This window comes from Phyllostomus hastatus, unplaced genomic scaffold (genome assembly GCF_019186645.2).
Source record: "Phyllostomus hastatus isolate PE091 unplaced genomic scaffold, TTU_PhHast_1.1 phas_contig_196, whole genome shotgun sequence".
NCBI classification, from domain to species: domain Eukaryota; kingdom Metazoa; phylum Chordata; class Mammalia; order Chiroptera; family Phyllostomidae; genus Phyllostomus; species Phyllostomus hastatus.
In genome coordinates this window covers 22,279,737-22,296,848 of record NW_025333709.1, presented here as the reverse complement: position 1 = coordinate 22,296,848, position 17,112 = coordinate 22,279,737, and positions in this window count along the sequence as shown.

The following is a 17,112-nucleotide window of genomic DNA, read 5'->3' as shown; positions in this document are numbered from 1 at the left end:
ACTTGTAAAGGAAAGCATGAGATAATGTTCTTTGTCTTAATTTGACAGTGGAGAGGCTCTTGAGTATTGGCCAAGAAGCTAATATTGGATTGTACCAAAACACACCATTTGCTTCCTGAGTTGTATCCATAAAGGTCTCACAGTAAAATGCTGCCTCTGACAGAGCATTTACCAAGATTGCAAGTCTTCACGTTCAGGTTCTAAAAAATGCCCATCTCTGTCTTTCCTATTCAACACACCCTCCGCTCTCTAATTCAGATAAAATCTGCGGTCCCGGCCCTACGGAAACTTCTCAGGTAAGCATCACATTTCTGATGTGGTTTAAAAGGCTGACGTGCAAGCTGCCCAGCTCAGGGGCCAGAAGACATGATCGGCAACTCTCTCCTCTTCGCTTTCCTAAGCTCAACATGTGTTAAAGTTTTTATTAAAAAAAAAAACTAGAGAATTTAAAGAATCACAAGGACAGGCTTAAGAAAAATGACATTAATCTTGAAGACTAATCCAATATTTATCTGATTCAATTTAAATTTATCATCGGTTTTTATCCCAGAAATTACAAATTTAACGAAAACAATTAACTTTTGATGATACTAACAATTTTCACTGTATTTTAGAAGCAACTTATCTAAAGAAAAAAAGTCATGTAGCTAGTTTTACATCAGCAGATTTGTATACTTCATGAGATATTTTGTTTTCAAACTCAGGAGAACCGAAAATTTTAAGACTAACCATTTTCTAACACGATTCTCTCAAACACTTCAAATATATTTGAGCAGTTTTCGTAACCCATGAACAGGCTGCAAATCTCCATGGTTTTCTTTATCCAGATTAAAGCAAAAATCCTGGAAGACATATTGGACATAACAAGATTTTGGGGGTGTACTGTAGCTTTCTACAAACCTCCTTGGCTATTAAGTTCTGTGCAAGTGAGTTGTAAAACTGATGGAAGTCCCGTCGGTGCCCCCACCTAAAAAGTACAAAGTCCTTCTAACACTAATTAGAATTAGTTTCTGCTAGTGCTTTTTTAAAAACAATTTTTAAAGAAAGTTTCGTTGGTGGTGGTGGTCCTTTCTGCATACTTTTTACTGGCAACCAGAGCCTTGGGTTTTCAAATGACTCTATCCAATGATTGCTGGTCAACTTTCTTTTTTCCTTTTCCTTTTCTGTCAGACCCCAGGCTTACCACCGCACAGAAAAAGTTCGTTTCGGACCTCGCATCTCTACATCAGTTTCCTAAAAACTCATCTTACAGCTGAACATCTATTGTTCTGGAAAAGGCAATTACTACAGTTTTATCCAGCTCACGTCAAATGCACCCAACTTTTCTTCACTTATTAGGAATGAAAGTTAACTTTCAGGATGGGAACTAAAAAGCAGTGATGAGCAAGGGATTAACCAGCCGGCGCTCAGCCGCTGTGATGTGTGACTGTAATAAATCAACAAGTTTCACGTAGCGCCCGCGGACCAGGTGTTCAGCAGCCTAAGGCGGGTCCATGACTGGGAAGGCCGGGTTCTGGACCCGGGAGATCAAGCCGGGGAGCGCTCGCTCCACTGCGAAACCAACTCTCGGCTGCGCTCCAGTTGATCCCAGGACCCCACGGCTTGTTCCCGTCGACCTCTGCGGGCTTTTAGTTGGCAGGGGTCTCCTCGGTCCCCCAAGGACGCGAGTCTTGGGGAACACTTCGCCTCGGCCTGAGCAAGTAGCGAAGGAGGGTGCCCTACTCCGGAACCGGCCGCAGAGAGCTACTGGTCTGTGATAACCTCGGAGAAGAAACAGCTAAAGGAAAGGGAAAAGGGGCGGCGGGGCCAGGTTGAGCTTCCAGAAGCATCTGCTAATGGTTGGGACGTTTCTTAGCGCAACCCGGAGGAGTAACCCCAGGGGCGAGAATGGGTGTCCTAGGGGGAGTCAGCAGGCGGAGGGGATGAGCGAGGCGAGTAAAAGTGACTCAAATGAAATTCCCAAGCGCTCAGGGCAGCCGAGGCTAAATTAGCTGGAGGAAGGGAGCGCGGCGGACGCACGCCACACCCGGCGGTGCTGCGGTGACTCTCCGCCGATTCCGCCACGAGGACGGACAGAAGGACAGACAAATCCGAGCGACTTACCTTCAGGGTTGGCGCTGATGAAGACCCGGACGCTGCGGCCGGCGGGCACGAGGTGAGAAGGCAGGGCGGTGAGGTTTCCGGAGAAAGCCGCTCGGCGAAGCGCAGAGTCCCGGGGGCAGGGCAGCTTGGTGCCCGCACCGGCCGACCACATCGCCTTTTGGAGGAATAGGCGCCGCCGCCTTCCGCTCCTGGGGTTCCAGCCGGCGGCTCCGCGGAACGGCGAGGTCGGTCCCCGCAGGCTGCGCGGCTCAGAGCCGCTCCGAGCCCGAGGTGCCGCCGGCGAGCTCCGTGGCGCACGCTAGGGGCCGGCGGGGAGTGGCCGTACGGACCCTCCGGCCTTTGTCGCCGCCGCCTCCTCCTGCCCCACTGGGCGTCCGCCCTCGCTCACTGCCGGGGCTCAGCGCAGCAGCTGGTGGTAGCGGGAGGTCAGCGTGCCGGCGGCTACGCGCGCGGCGCCCCTTTGCGCCAGGAAGCGCCCGCGCCTGTCGCCGAGTCCACGGCCATCTCCCCGCCTGTGCCCGCCGCGGGAGGAGGGGGCTGCCGAGGAGGTGGGACCGAGAGGGCGTGGGATGGAGACCAAACTTTATCTACGAAAGGCGTCCGGAGTTTATCGGAAGCTGCCTCCCGCGGTTTAAAAGGCGGCAGGGGCTGGGGCCTCCGGCTACTCAGGGACTTCTGGGCTTCACTAAAGACAGGAAAGAAATTAGCCCGAGATCCCTGCTGCTCCACCACCTATCCTAAAGGTCAGAGAAGCCCTGAGCATTTTCGGGAATACACGGGTGCCGGCGTCTGCACGTCTTTGCCTAAGTGCCGGGAATACGGCATCAAAGTTAGACACACGCACTGGGCCTGGACCCCGCGAGTCTGAAGCATCAAAACGTGGCGCCGTTTGGGGCGTCTTGGAAGGAGTGTCACCGCCAACCTGTCTCTTGTGGAGCAGGTGGCCCTACTCTGCTGCTCCTTTCGCTCCACTCCTCACGCTCAGCAAAGCGGGGGGTTTTTATAGGGAGGCGGTGCGACTCACGTGCTCTTTGTCGCGTGGTTGTGGAACCTTTCCAAAGCGGAAATCCGCCGGGAGCCCTCCCAAGGTCTCTAAGCCTCCATGGGGTCCGTCCTGCTCCAGCTTCGGAGCTTCCCTTGGCCATTCCGCAGGCCCACCCTCTCTCAGGCCCCCGCGGGCCTTGACGATGCATGCCGCCCGGCGCAAGGTCCGGCAATATGCAGGTGACTACGGATTAGGGCGAGGCGCTGGAGATCAGAGTTGGCGATTGGCCACTGTTCCAAGGCCATGCAAAGCTTGAATTGGCTCTACCAGATGTGGCCACAGTGGATGCAGGACAGTGCTACCTGGGTTGGTGGCACGAGGTGGCCGGCTGGAGGGGTCTGACCCACGTCCTAGGTGAAGTGAGATGCAGATGGACACAGCCGTAAAATTGCCATCTCCGGGTCACACTCCACTGCACCCATGGAAATACTACTGCAAATCCCAGAACTGAAATGACGCCTGGGGGGAAGGGAGAAGGGATTGTTTTGTCCCTTAATTGGAGTTTGTTATCCAAACCTCTCATTCTGAGCTTGAGGGCAGGAACTCTTACCTTTGGGAGAGGAAGAGTGGCTCTTAACAAATCTGAAACTGGGGGGAGGGTGGGTAGGCGCTGGTCAGAAGCAGCTTAGCTGCAAGTGTCATCCTCCCAACCGGGGCTTCTGTAGGCAGCTCCCAGCTCCCTCCAGGCCTGCACTTCTTCTGGGCCCTGCTGGTGGCAGTGAAGTCCTAGGCACTGCTGTTTATTTTGCTATCACACCCCCAACACACACTTCCTGGGTAATCTTTTTGCAAGAATTGGGTCTCTGTGTTTTTAAGGCTGCACCTTCACTGCTGAGAACCAGGGGTCAGACAGCAGTTCTTAACTTTGTAAAAATTTAATGCAAGCAATGAAGAAGCCCTGAACTTCCCCAGGTAATTGTTCAACCGATTCCGTTTAGCAGATTAACTCCTGCTCTCCAGCCTCATAACTCTCAGGTGGGAATGTTCTCCAGCAGGAGGGAGGTCTCCGAAAGCCCTCCTGCTGTCCCAGAAGGTGTGGACTGAGGGTTCTGGAACAGGTTCTGAGCATACAGTATCTGTTACAGTAGCATCCTGTGTGAATATACTGTACTTACCACTGGAGAAGGCAGACAGGCCCCCGTTATGCCTGATCTCAATGTTGTTTGGAAGAGACTGATAAGGCATTGCTATGTTGCTGAGCTCCCCGCTTCCTTGTTTTCTTCCCTGTCCCCTGTTTATTAGGGTGGTTTCTCTCTTAAAACTCAGATTAGTATTTGTGTCTTCTGACCTTTGCTTTGGATCTGAAAGTGTTGCCCTTTCTTAGGATGACTTTGGGATTTTTGGCAGCCTCTATAACCTAATTAACTGTTCTAGACAGGCCGAAGTTTAGCATCTGCCAGTGTCACTGCAGACCAAGGATGCAGAGAATTTCACAGTATCTGTGGGGCCAGACAATGTGCAGGGAGCTTTGCATCAGGTAGAGCAGCTGTGTTCTTTGGGTTGTCAGGGAAGTTTCTACCTACGGATACCTGACCACTCACCTACCCCCTGCACACATTCATACCTGCTTCTCCTACCTTCTTCCATCCTGTCTCTTACTAACATGTGCTGTCCTAAAGCCAGAGATTCATTTGCATGCAGGTGGAATAGGCAAGAGTCACCCATGGCGCTCACACTTCATTATGAATTAACTAGATTTATTTTCCACCCCGGGGAACTGTTGGCTAAGGGAAGGGGGGCTGGGGGAAGAAACTTGGAAGGGAAGGAGCAAGCGTGAATCAGGAAGGCAGACCCAGACCTATGGCTTTGTTTTTATATCTGTTTAAAACACTTTACGTGTTCCCTTCAGTAAACACTGAATGTCTTACTATGATTCCCATTTTACACATGGGTAAAGCAAGGCCCAAAAAAACCCATAAATGGCTTGTCCAAGGTCATACAACCAATGAATGCTAGAGCCAGGACCCAGGTATGGTGGCCCATCCCAATACTCTTTGCGATACACCCCCTCTCCTTTCTAATTTTTCCTGGGTCGGGCCCTGGCTGACATCTTTAGTCACCCGGAAAATAGATGTTTAGGCCTGGGTTCAGGTGTGGAAGTCCAATGATCACTTCTACTTTCCAAATAGGACAGGTCTATGTCCACAGGATCACACAGGATGAGACTCTTCAGACTCGTTGAAGTTGGTTGGGTGACAAAGCCTTGTTTTCTCTGGGTCCTGTTCCTTCCCTGTAGCACTGCAGGCAGACGGGTCTCATCTCTGAAGTGGGTTGGGCATTTAAAACATCTGGAATAGGGTTGGGACCATGATTGTGATCAAAAACAGGCATTCCCTTTTCCATCCTCTCCCTCCCGCACTAGCAGGCCAGAGAGCCACAGAGAGGTGTCCCGTCTTTACAGAATAGTGCTGCCAGCCCTCGATAAATCAGCGCTGCTCAGAGGTAGAAGTGCTGCCAGGTTCATCCTATTCATTGAGCTAGAAGGAACATTGTGATCTTAGAATGCAACTCCCCCTGACATATTGATAATGCCCCTCCCACAAAGTAAATTTTAGATCTAGAAGGAAGGAAAACAAATGTCTAGTAACAATGACATACTGAGCATCCGTAAGCTGGATACTGTATTAGGCCTTCAATAGGTATCACATTTAATCCTACTGGATCTGGTGTGTGGGACCAACACCTCTTGTCACTTTTTGTGATGTACGGGCAGGTTGCCTCAGCCAAAGTCCATGATGCACAAATGTATCTCATCCATTCCCTTCCCTGCAATGGCTGATGACTTTTCATCGATCTGCATGGCTGTATCACCTGTCCAGTTGATTCTGCTTAGGTGACTGAGCGGTGATCATAAAGTATATAACCGGAGCCCATGTGACCGTCTCTGCCCCAGCAGAAGGAAGATCCATCACCTAACCTGTATTTGCCTGAAGGTGCACTCACATTTGTGTACATCTTACATCTTGGCCCAGATGCTTCTGGCCCAGTATTCGCTATTTGTCCCATTGTGGACAAAAGGGGAAATAGAGCCCCTAATACTATAAAGACGACCAAATTAACATGTTACACTACTCTGCCTCAGGACATCTAGCCAAGGAAGCCAGTAATGTGTTTTGTGTTTCCCAAACATGAAGAAGAGTATCAGACTTCCTATGATACTCATGTTCATAGTGACTCTCTGGGTGAAAAATATTCGAATCTGCTTTGCGAATGTGAAAAGTGGGCTATACAGGGTCAGTCCAGCGAGGACTTCACTTTCCAAAGCTCTGTCTCTGTCAGGATATAAGCTAGACCATCAGGAACCCACTTACTTGTTTACAAAATGGGAATTTTCAGTTTACGTGAGAATTTGCCAGCATAACAATATGCCCACAGAGACTGTTGAGTCAGAGGTGTCTGCAGCAGGATAGAATTCACAGCAGCTCAGATTTAAATAAAGTTACACCTTTCTGAAATTGCTATCTGATGTTTCCGTGACTCAGAAATGCTAACTTTATATCCACCCCCTTCCAAATCTGTTTAATGTATTTTTTGATCAGTCTATTTCTCACAACCTTCCAACACTCCCATTGTTATGAGAGCACTATGCATACCACACAAAGTGGAAGAAGGGAAGGGAAGTTTTTGGATTTGTAGATTATTTCATATTTCTAAATTTAATGTTTTGTTTTTGTTTTATGATGGCCAAGTTTGTGTCCCTTTCATGACATTAACCTAAGTACAGCACCTTAAACACCCTCTTTTCTTGTTCTGTCATCTGATACTTTTGTGGAGCATTGTTTTTTACAAAGCACTTTCATACATGTAAACTCATTTTGATTCTAACCTAGTGACATAGGCTCTACCAACTGTGTATAGGTCATTCCCTTTTCTTCATGTCTTTGCCAACACTTGTTATCTTTTTTGTTTTTTAGATAGTAACCTTCCTAATCCAGGTGAAGTAATATCTCACTGTGGTTTTGATTTCATTTCCCTGATGATTAGTGATGTTAAACATCTTTTCACTTACTTGTTGGCCATTTGTATGTCATCTTTGAAGAAACGTCTATTCAGATCCTTTGTGCATGTTTTAACTGGGCTATTATTATTAAGTCACATGAGTTCCTTATATTTTGAATATTAATCCCTTGTCAGATACATGGTTTACAAGTGTTTTTCTTCATTCTGGAGGTTTGTTGATTATTTTCTTTTCTGTGAGGATTTTTTTAGCTTGACGTAATCTCAGTTGTTAATTTTTGCTTTACTTGCCTGGTGTCATACCCAAAAAATTATTGCCAAAACTAATAGAAAAAACAATCCTGAAATTCATATAGATCCACAAAAGAACTCAAATAGTCAAAACAATCTTAAACAAGAAGAACAAGGCTGGAATTATCACATTTCCTGATTTTAAATTTTATTACAAAGCTATAGTAATCAAAACAGTATGGTACTGGGAAAAAAAAAGACACACAGACCAATAGGACAAGATGGAGAGCCGAAAAATAAATCCACCCATATATGGTCATCTAATTTTCAACAAGGGTACCAAGAATACAAAAAGTGAAAAAGGTAGCTGCTTCAAAAATATTGTTAGGAAAATCAGCTGTCCATATGCAAAAGGATGAAATTTGTTCCTTATATCATACACAAGAATCAATTCAAAATGGATTAAAGACTTAAATATAAGACCTAAAACCATAAAATTCCTAAGATGGGAAGTAATTGTTTTTAAGATGATTTAAACATGATTTTCTAGGTTATAAGATACTCTGGGGATTAAAAGTAAATAGAAAGTAGTAGGTCAAAATAGAATTTTGCCACCTTCCTGGAATAATAGTGTTAATAAGGATATGAGAATAAAATTTACTGTGTATATCCACTATATGGATAAACTATCCTTTGAAATCAAGTGCTTGGCTTATGTATGATTTAGATAGAAAAATAAGAAATTTCACATCTGTCCTATGGAGAGTTCTTAGCTAAAAACAGTGAAACGTGTTGATTGATTTAAGCATAAAAGCAATTGACTGGAAAATTCTTAGTTATTAACAGTATTGTCGGAGGGATGGAGAACTAGACTTGGAAGATGGGCAGGGACCAGAAGAGGTCAGCCCATTGCACCCACACCCACTGTCACAAGAACAGACACCCAGGAGAACATGGACCCTGCTGCTGAAGCCTGGACATCGCAGTATGACCCTGTTGTCACCATGACCTTGACTAATGCCGTCATTGGCACCACTGGGCACTGGATACTGCCATCGTTACTGCCCTGCACAGTGTTTCACTTCTGGATCAGAGAGCCAGGGTGTGTGACTATCTACATCTAGACTTGGGCTGAGCAGAACCTTCTAAACACTGCAAGGAGGTTCAGAGGTCATTAGAGTGTCAAAACCCTCACATACCTCCAACCAGTAAATGTGTAATACACTTCTCCTGTTCTTATATGGCTTTCTTAGAACACTTGATGCTATGGATAAGAAATGAATTGGATGCTTTTTGATTTCCTGGTGATAAAATTAGAATAATGATATTCCACATCTCTAAGTCTTAGATGCCTGGCAAAACTCACTTCTCTTGGACCACAGACGAGAATGTGAATGTGATCTAAAAAGAATCTTCTAAGCAGCCAGACTATACGTTGCAATGTTCACATGCTAAGACTCATTCCCTGGACTCATATGAAGTCCTCAGAGGCGTTCTGTCTGGTCTCCTTGCATTTGCTTTATACACAATTCCGACAAACTGGGTTTTCCTGTTTGGCAAAACTACAGCAGATTAGACAATGAATCAGAAGGGGAAGGGCTGCCATGTGGAAATGAGAAATTACCACTCACTGAAAAGAGTCAGAAAACATATGACAGCAGAGGTGATGGGTATTAGACACACACACACACACACACACACACACACACACACACAATTCAGTCATCTAGGGCCCACTTAACTTTGAAGCAACAGGACTCTGTATATCTCAGAATGGGGCAGACCAAGAATGAGTAGATCCTGATGCTGAGACAGACTAACTGCAGGGCATTGCATATTGCAAGTACAGTCATACCTTGGGACTGATCAGCTTCAGAACTCCTCAAACCTGGTATTCATCTCATTTTGAGTAGAAAATATGTTCAGCACTTGGTGCTTGCTCTTCTCTTGTCGCACCTGCTAGAATTTGTGTGGGTTACGACACCACCTTGCAAGAAGACATGTTTCATCCATTGTCACTTGCTCGCCACTCATCAGAATGAATTAATGAGTACTGAGATACCACTGTACTTGGGACAATTTTCAGCAGCAAACAATTCAGAATTTAGACCAAGAGACAATTGGCACTCATTATATCTAGTAGTAAACATCAAGTAGGTGGACATTCAGGTAGAATCCTACCTTCAAGGAGAACATTGTAGGGCTCTTTTAAGTCCCCGAAGTAATGGTAATAGTTGTAGTAGTAGTACCAGTAATAATATCAGTAACAACAACAACAATAATAAAGTAAACATTAAAAGACTTTCCTTAGGCTTGATGTGGTTCAATGAGCTTTATAGACATCAACTTATTCAATTCTAAGCTGTCATTCCTGAAAAGAAGGCACTATTATTATTCCCATTTTCCAGATGAGGAGATGAAGGCAAGGTAATGTCAAGGTACTTGCCTCAACAACACAGTTAGGATGTGGTGTGGCCTGGACTTTAATGCAGGCAGTCTGGCTCCAAATTTGAGTTACAAACATTATGGTATACTCATTCCATCTCTAGATGCTAGGTAGCATACCAATACAATTACCCAGGTGGAGAGAACCTGCTCAAGACAAGGAAACTAGGAGGAAAGGGAAGGGAAGTTAAATTCAATGAAGACTCACTCTGTGTTGCATTTATTACCTTCACTGTTTCTTATGGCTTTCTCTATGCTCTCTGATACTATTGCTCATTCTACAGACGAACAATCTCAGCCTTAGAGAGGCTAGGTGATGTATCTATCCTTGCAGATCTTATAAGCAATGAAACTGAGACTCGATTTCCAGGCCTGACTCCATGCACTTTCTGCTACACGGTGACATTGCCAGTAAACCGTGCAAATGACGATTGTGAGAACAAGCTATTAAACATGTCCATTCATATATGCATACATTTCACTTATTGGTTCATTCCTTCATCAAGCATTCGTTAAGCACGTATGGGTGCCAAGGACAAACGTTGTTTTCAGGATGTGTAATCCTATACAGGACTCCAAAAAGATGGTGCCTGTGTGGGGCAAGCTCTAATAAGTGATCAGTCGGTTTAGAGATTTTTTCAAGCACACATAAGCCCAATAAGATAAGTACATAACTGTAGAGATTACTTGACACTCTAGAGAAAAGGGCTGATGGAAGCAGAAGGTCACAACGACCAACGACACAAGAGCGGGGGTTTGGTGAGCTCTACTTAAAGAGGCAGTAGGCCATAAAAGCAGGATGTGGGTTTGGAGACCAACTGATAAATGTGGGTTCTGGTATTTGTGCCAACTCTTAACTGACTCGCTGCTGGCTAGTAAATCTTCTCTAAGCTTCAGTGTCCTCCTCTGAGGAATGGACATAAGATGCTTTCTGTGCTGGGACAAATGGCAAATGTGGTAAGGGGCCTGGCACAGTGCTGGGTACTCAGTGCCGGTAACTGCTGTTAGAGGAGAGACCTTGCTACTCACAGTTCTTAATTCAAAAGGGGATCATGACAGAAAAACTACGTCTGATGATCAAAACTCTGTAGTTTTTGTTTTTTCCTTTTTATATCTATGGGATCTTGTGAAAACACAGAAACACACACAAACCAATGAACACAACTCTATTTAAGGAAATCTGGCCTTTTGGTGTGGTTGGGACAAGGGTTGCATGGCTGCCAGCCAGAGCTGAGGACTTTGGGTTTCACTCCATGGCCCGCCTAGCTGAGATGATGAACATCTAGGAAGGAACGAGCTAGAGCAACATGAAAAAGGCAGAAAGGAGACCAGAGAATCTCAAAGGCAGTTTTGCAGTCTGAAGGCAGAAAAACCACACTGTTCCTCATGTCAGGGCCCAAGATCAATATGGAGCCAGGAGCAAGGCTCACCGTTAGATTAATGCTCAGTAGCTAATAAATATCCTCTAGCTTAGAGTTGGAGCACCTTGGAAGCCTCAGTCACGTATAAGTGCTACTAACACTGTACATGTGGACACAGCAGAGAGCGGGGAACAGGAAGCACGAACTACTCTCCAGCTCTGGAACTTGCTCTTTCCTCTCTAGGCTTTTGCGAGAGCCCCTGATGGACAGTGCTATCTGCAGTCTCACTTCTCCACCACAGCTTTTCACAAACACTCTGTTCCTAACTTGTCTTTCCCGGCTTCTCTCCACTCTTTCTTTACAGATTTACTCTTTAAGTCAAGGTATAGAACTCTATATTTTTTTTCGTACTGAGTGACTCGACTTCCATCCTTCAAGACTTACCCTTAGCAATCAGTCTTACAAAAGCCTTTCCTGATTTTGCCAGCTAGACAAAATCTTCTCTCTTTCTTTCCTCTTAACACTTGCATTACTGATATAAAAGCAACATTATGTTGCAATAACAACCAACCTCAAAATTTCAGGGATTCCCTTCTTGAGTATTCTCCCAGAGGCTCTAGACAGAGCAATTAAGAGAAAAATAAATAAATAAAAGACATTAAATTGGAAATAAAAAAGTAAAACTATCTTTATTTTCAGACATAACCTTCTATGTAATAATCCCAAAGAATCCACTAAAAAATGAATTCAGCAAGCTTGCAAGATACAAGCTCAATGTCAAAAACGTGCATTTCTATACACTAACTATAAACAACACAAACAATTAAGAAAACAACTTCATTCATAATAGTATCCCAAAATTAAAACCTTATTAAAAATAAACTTAGCTAAAGAAGTGCAAGACATATGTACTAAAAGCTATAAAACATTGTGGAAAAAATGAAAGAAGACTTAAATAAAAAGGACACCCTATGCTCATGGGTCAGAAGACTCAATGTTGTCAGGTTGGCAATACTCCCCGAACTGATCTACCATTTTAATTCAGTCCCCAACGCAATTCCAGCTTGGCTTTTTAAATTTTTTTTTGAGAAAATTGACCAGCTGACCCTAAAATTTATGGAAATGCAAAAACCTAGATGAGCCAAATTAATCCTGAAAAAAGAATGAAAAGGTTGAGGGATTTACACAGCCAGATTTCAAAACCTGTTACAAAGCTAATATGCTGTGGTCCTGACATAAGACATACACTTGTAGAATAGAATGGGAAAAATAGGATTAAGAGACCAAAAATAACCTGTTATGTTTATGGTCCATTGCTTTGTGACAAAGTTGACAAGACAGTTTAATGCAAGAAAAAAAGAATTGTTTCAACAAATGGTTCTTGGACAACTACATGCAAAAGAATAAATATGGAGCCTTCCCTCACACTATACACAAAAATGTACTTGAAATGTATCATAGATTTAATTTAAGAGCTAATACTATAAAACCCTTACAAGAAGCCATAGCAGTAAATCTTCATGACCTTGTTTTAGCCAGTGGTTTCTTAGATATAACACCAAAAGCACAAGTGCTAAAAAAAATTGAAACACTGACTTCACCAAAATTAAAAACCTTTGTCTTGCATACATGTCATCAGGAAAGTGAAAAGACAATCCACAGGCTAAGAAAAATATTTGCAAATTATATATCTAATAAGGGACTTGTATATAGATTACATAGTGAACTCTTTATAACCCAATTATAAATGATAAAAAAATGTAGTAAAGAATTTATTTTCTCCAAAAAAGACTTACAAATGATGACTAAGTACATAAAACAATGTGCAACATTACTCTTCATTAGAGAAATGCAAATCAACTCCATGCTAAGATATCACTGCATCCTACCTGAATGAGTATAATAGAGAAGTCAGACAGGAACAATGGGTAAATGTAAAGAAATTGGAATCTTTATGCATTGGTGATGTGAATGTATGCATGTTATGATAGAAAATAGTCTGGCAGTTTCTTAAATTTAAATACAATTACCATATAATTCAGCAATCTAAATTCTAGAGAAATTCCAAAACAAAAAATACATATCCACAGAAAACTTGCACACAGATGTCTGTAACAGCATTATTCATAAATGCCAAAAGTGCAAACAATGTAAATGTTCACCACATGATGAATAAATACACGCAACGTGGTACATACATACAACTTACAGCTATGCACAAGAGAAAGGAATACATCGCTGAGCGATGTGACAACAGGGACCAACTCTCAAAACATTATGGCTAGTGTTCAAAACACAGTCACAAAAGAACACATACTGTCTTACATCAGGCTATGGGAAGTGCCCAGAATATGTAAATTTATAGAGATTGAAGTAGAAGTAGATGGTGATTGCCTAGGGCTGAGAGAATGAGGGAGAGGTGGGGAGTGACTGCTAATGGGTGTCATTTCTCATTGATGAAATCTTCTAAACTGTGTTCTGATGGAAGTGTTCTAAAATTGGATTACGGTGATGGCTACACAATTTTATATACTAAAAGTCATTGAACTGTACTCTTTAAACAGGGGAATTTTGTGAGGTGTACATTCCCTCTCAATACAGCTGTTAAAAATCACAGTGGTTTAATACTGCAAAAGTTTATTTTTCATTCATGCTACATAATCACTGGAGGTTGGGAGAGGGGCTCTGCCTATGGTGGACTCTCTAACACCCTGGCTGATAGAAGCTATACTTGATCATATATATATATATATATATATATATATATATGCACACACATGTTTATATATTCACAGAAATAGGCAAGGTAGGACAAAAGGCATGTGGCGTATTGCCTATTGGCCCTTAGAACTTCCACCTGGAAATTATATACATCATTTGAACTCATTTCATTGGCCAAAAGATGTCATGTGATCACACCTACCTTCAGAGAGGACGAGTAATTTCAACTCAACTATGTACATAAGAGAAAAGAACTAGAATATTTGTGGAGAGTCCTAATGAACACATAAGTCCTATCTTCTTTCCTAGGTTTTAATTCCTGAGAACAATGCCTCCTCACTGCAATAATAAACCAAGTTTCCTTAAGTTCTTTCGTTTTCTTTTTGAACAAGATGGAGATATTAACATGTACATATGTATATGTATATATATATATATATGTAAGGTTAAAAAGAAAAGAAAAACACACACATCAACCTAGAACAGTACTTTCTTTACAGGAAATGTTTCATAATTGTGTGCCAGTTGACTAAATGAACATGAACTGATGAAGCCACAGAGCAGAGTCATGAATGATGAGGAGCCCAATGTGTGAATTAAGGGTGAGTACAGCAGGAGTTCAGGGAAGAGGAGATCAAGGTGAGCCGAGGCAGCAGTGGAGCAGCAATCGGTGTTCTCCTGTATCTCTGGTGTCAGTACAGATGGATCACGGAGAACTGCTGCAGTGACCCAGATGGACCGTGTTATCTGTGTCACAGTTTGTTTTCTTCCCAGGTATGTCTTGGGCAGAGTCCTGCAAACTTAATGAGGGCAGAAAAGAATAGCATCCATAATCACTTAACCTTTCTGAATCCCCATTTGCAAACCAAGATAATAAAAGGTGGCTCTATAACACCTGAAGACTTGTGATAAAAGATGCTATTAGCATTTTGTGCAAAATCTATCAGAGAGCAAAATGGTACTTCATGGATATGGAATTGCTGAATATGTCAAAGCCTTAATAATCAGTCTGGAGGTAACCCTGTATTCTGCTGAATTCAGAGCTTTTACATAAATGCTTTAATGAAGACCCCCTTCTTTCCAGAAACTCCTTAGGCATTCAATTATACATACACTGGAGTCATTTTTACATTATGGAGAGGATGTTAAGTTGAAAGGAATGCTGAGAGTGCTTTCAAGGCATTGCCAGTTCTTCCATTACACGTGGACTTTCAAGCAAAAGTTTACTGTTGTCTTAGCTGGCAGATATCTACAAGGTCTGTCCGGAAAAAGTCCAACCATTGTTGACATAATGAGAACAGTTTACATGGATGTAAACAGGCAGCCAAGGAGAGCGGACTGGAGTGCGCATGCGTGACCAATGATGACTCCACTGTACTAGTCAGTGCGGGCAGTAGACACCATTGAGTGAGCATGTGTACTGTGTGGCATCGCATTCAAAATGACTGAACGAGTAGAGCAACAAGCTGCAATCGAGTTTGCATTAAGCTTGAACATCCTTTATGGAAACTATTCAGATGATTCGGAAGGCCACAGCTATGGGCAACTGGTGACTGGCAGCTTCATCACAACAACACACTTGCTCGAGCATCACGTCTCTTGCAGAGTTTTTCTGTGAAACATCAAATCACTCAGGTGACTCAGTCCCACTACAGCCCATATTTGGTGCCCTGCAACTTTTGGCTTTTCCCAAAACTAAAATCACCTTTGAAAGGGAAGGGAGTTCAGACTGTGGATGAAATTCAGGACATACGATGGGGCAGCTGATGGCAATTGAGAGAACTATGTGAGGTCCCAAGGTGCCTGCTCTGAAGGGAATTGAGGTGTCGTTGTCCTATGTACCGTGTGTTCTGTATCTTTTATCTTCTTCAATAAATGCCTTTATTTTTCATAGTGCATGGCTGGATACTTTATGGACAGGCCTCATAAATCTCTGCTCCGTTCATAGTTCTGTTAGACATACATCTTCACTAATTTCTGTTCCTCGGGAAAGGACCTTTTCTCTCCGGGAAGGTATTTATGTTTTCATTAGTAGTTTGGGTTGTAACAGTGACCACATTAACGTGAGACTGTGGCCACACTTCCCTACCTTGTTTGTGGACAGTTCTAAACATGGAGAGAACAGTTCACAGATTCTTAGAAAATAGTCCTTATTTTTTAAAAAAGATTTTGTTAAAAATATTTGGGGTTTTTTTACCACAAGAAAAGAATAGTAAGAATATAGTTAAAAGTCATGTGATGAGATATATTTTAAGATGCTTGTTGCACTGAAGTTATACAAAGTCATATTAAATTGTCTAGAGACTAAAATAAAAGCATTAACTTGTTTACAAAAGAAGAATATCTGTTAAAAAGTCATGGGGAAAAAATAAAAAACACACACAAAAGCAAACCACTTACCACTAGTACATGTAAATTTTAGGTTAAGCTATTTTATTTTACTTATCACTGGTATTATTTTTACTTTAATCTTTATTATACTTTTTCCATTACCATTTAGTCCCCTTATAACCCCTCCCCCCAGCAATCACCACACTGTTGTCCATGTCCATGAGTCCTTTTTCCTTTCTGCTTAATGAGAAAAAATAACTAAGGAATACGGGACAAAATTTCAATTTTCAAAAACTTTTAGGGTTTTGGACAGAATAAGGGAATATGAATCATTTGGAGACAAACAGTGAACAAGTCATAAATTAAAATGTATACGGCCTGTCTTAGTAGTTACGTTTTTTGGAAAGACGTAGAACGTCCTTTGGGAGTGAAAATCAAAACTCTTTTCCTACCATAACCATTTATCTTAGCTTTGTATTTACTGGAATTACACAGCACTTAGCACAGAGGAAAACACTTCTGTAAAAACACTTCTAGAATGAATTGCTCACAACCTGTCCAATGATCTTGGAATGTCTTCAAAACAGCAGGTAGGCTGTTGCACCCCGCCCCGGCACATGTACCTGGGGGCACTGAGAAAGCCGTATGTGGAGCAGAGTATTTCTGGCGCCTCCCCAAGGGAACCACATCCACTGCTAATTCTGAACAAAAGAAAAGAAAAAAAGCCTTCACAGCCTAGAGTTGTGAAGACAATAATGAATAATGCCCCAGAAATATTCATAAAGGACCTCTCAAGTATATTGATGTATACTTAAACATTTATCTCTACCCTTTTGCGGGTGCCATCAGAGGAGAGATGGCAAAATCAGTCATGTGACATTTCGCAACTACTTGGTAAACACGGCTCACTTCAGCAAA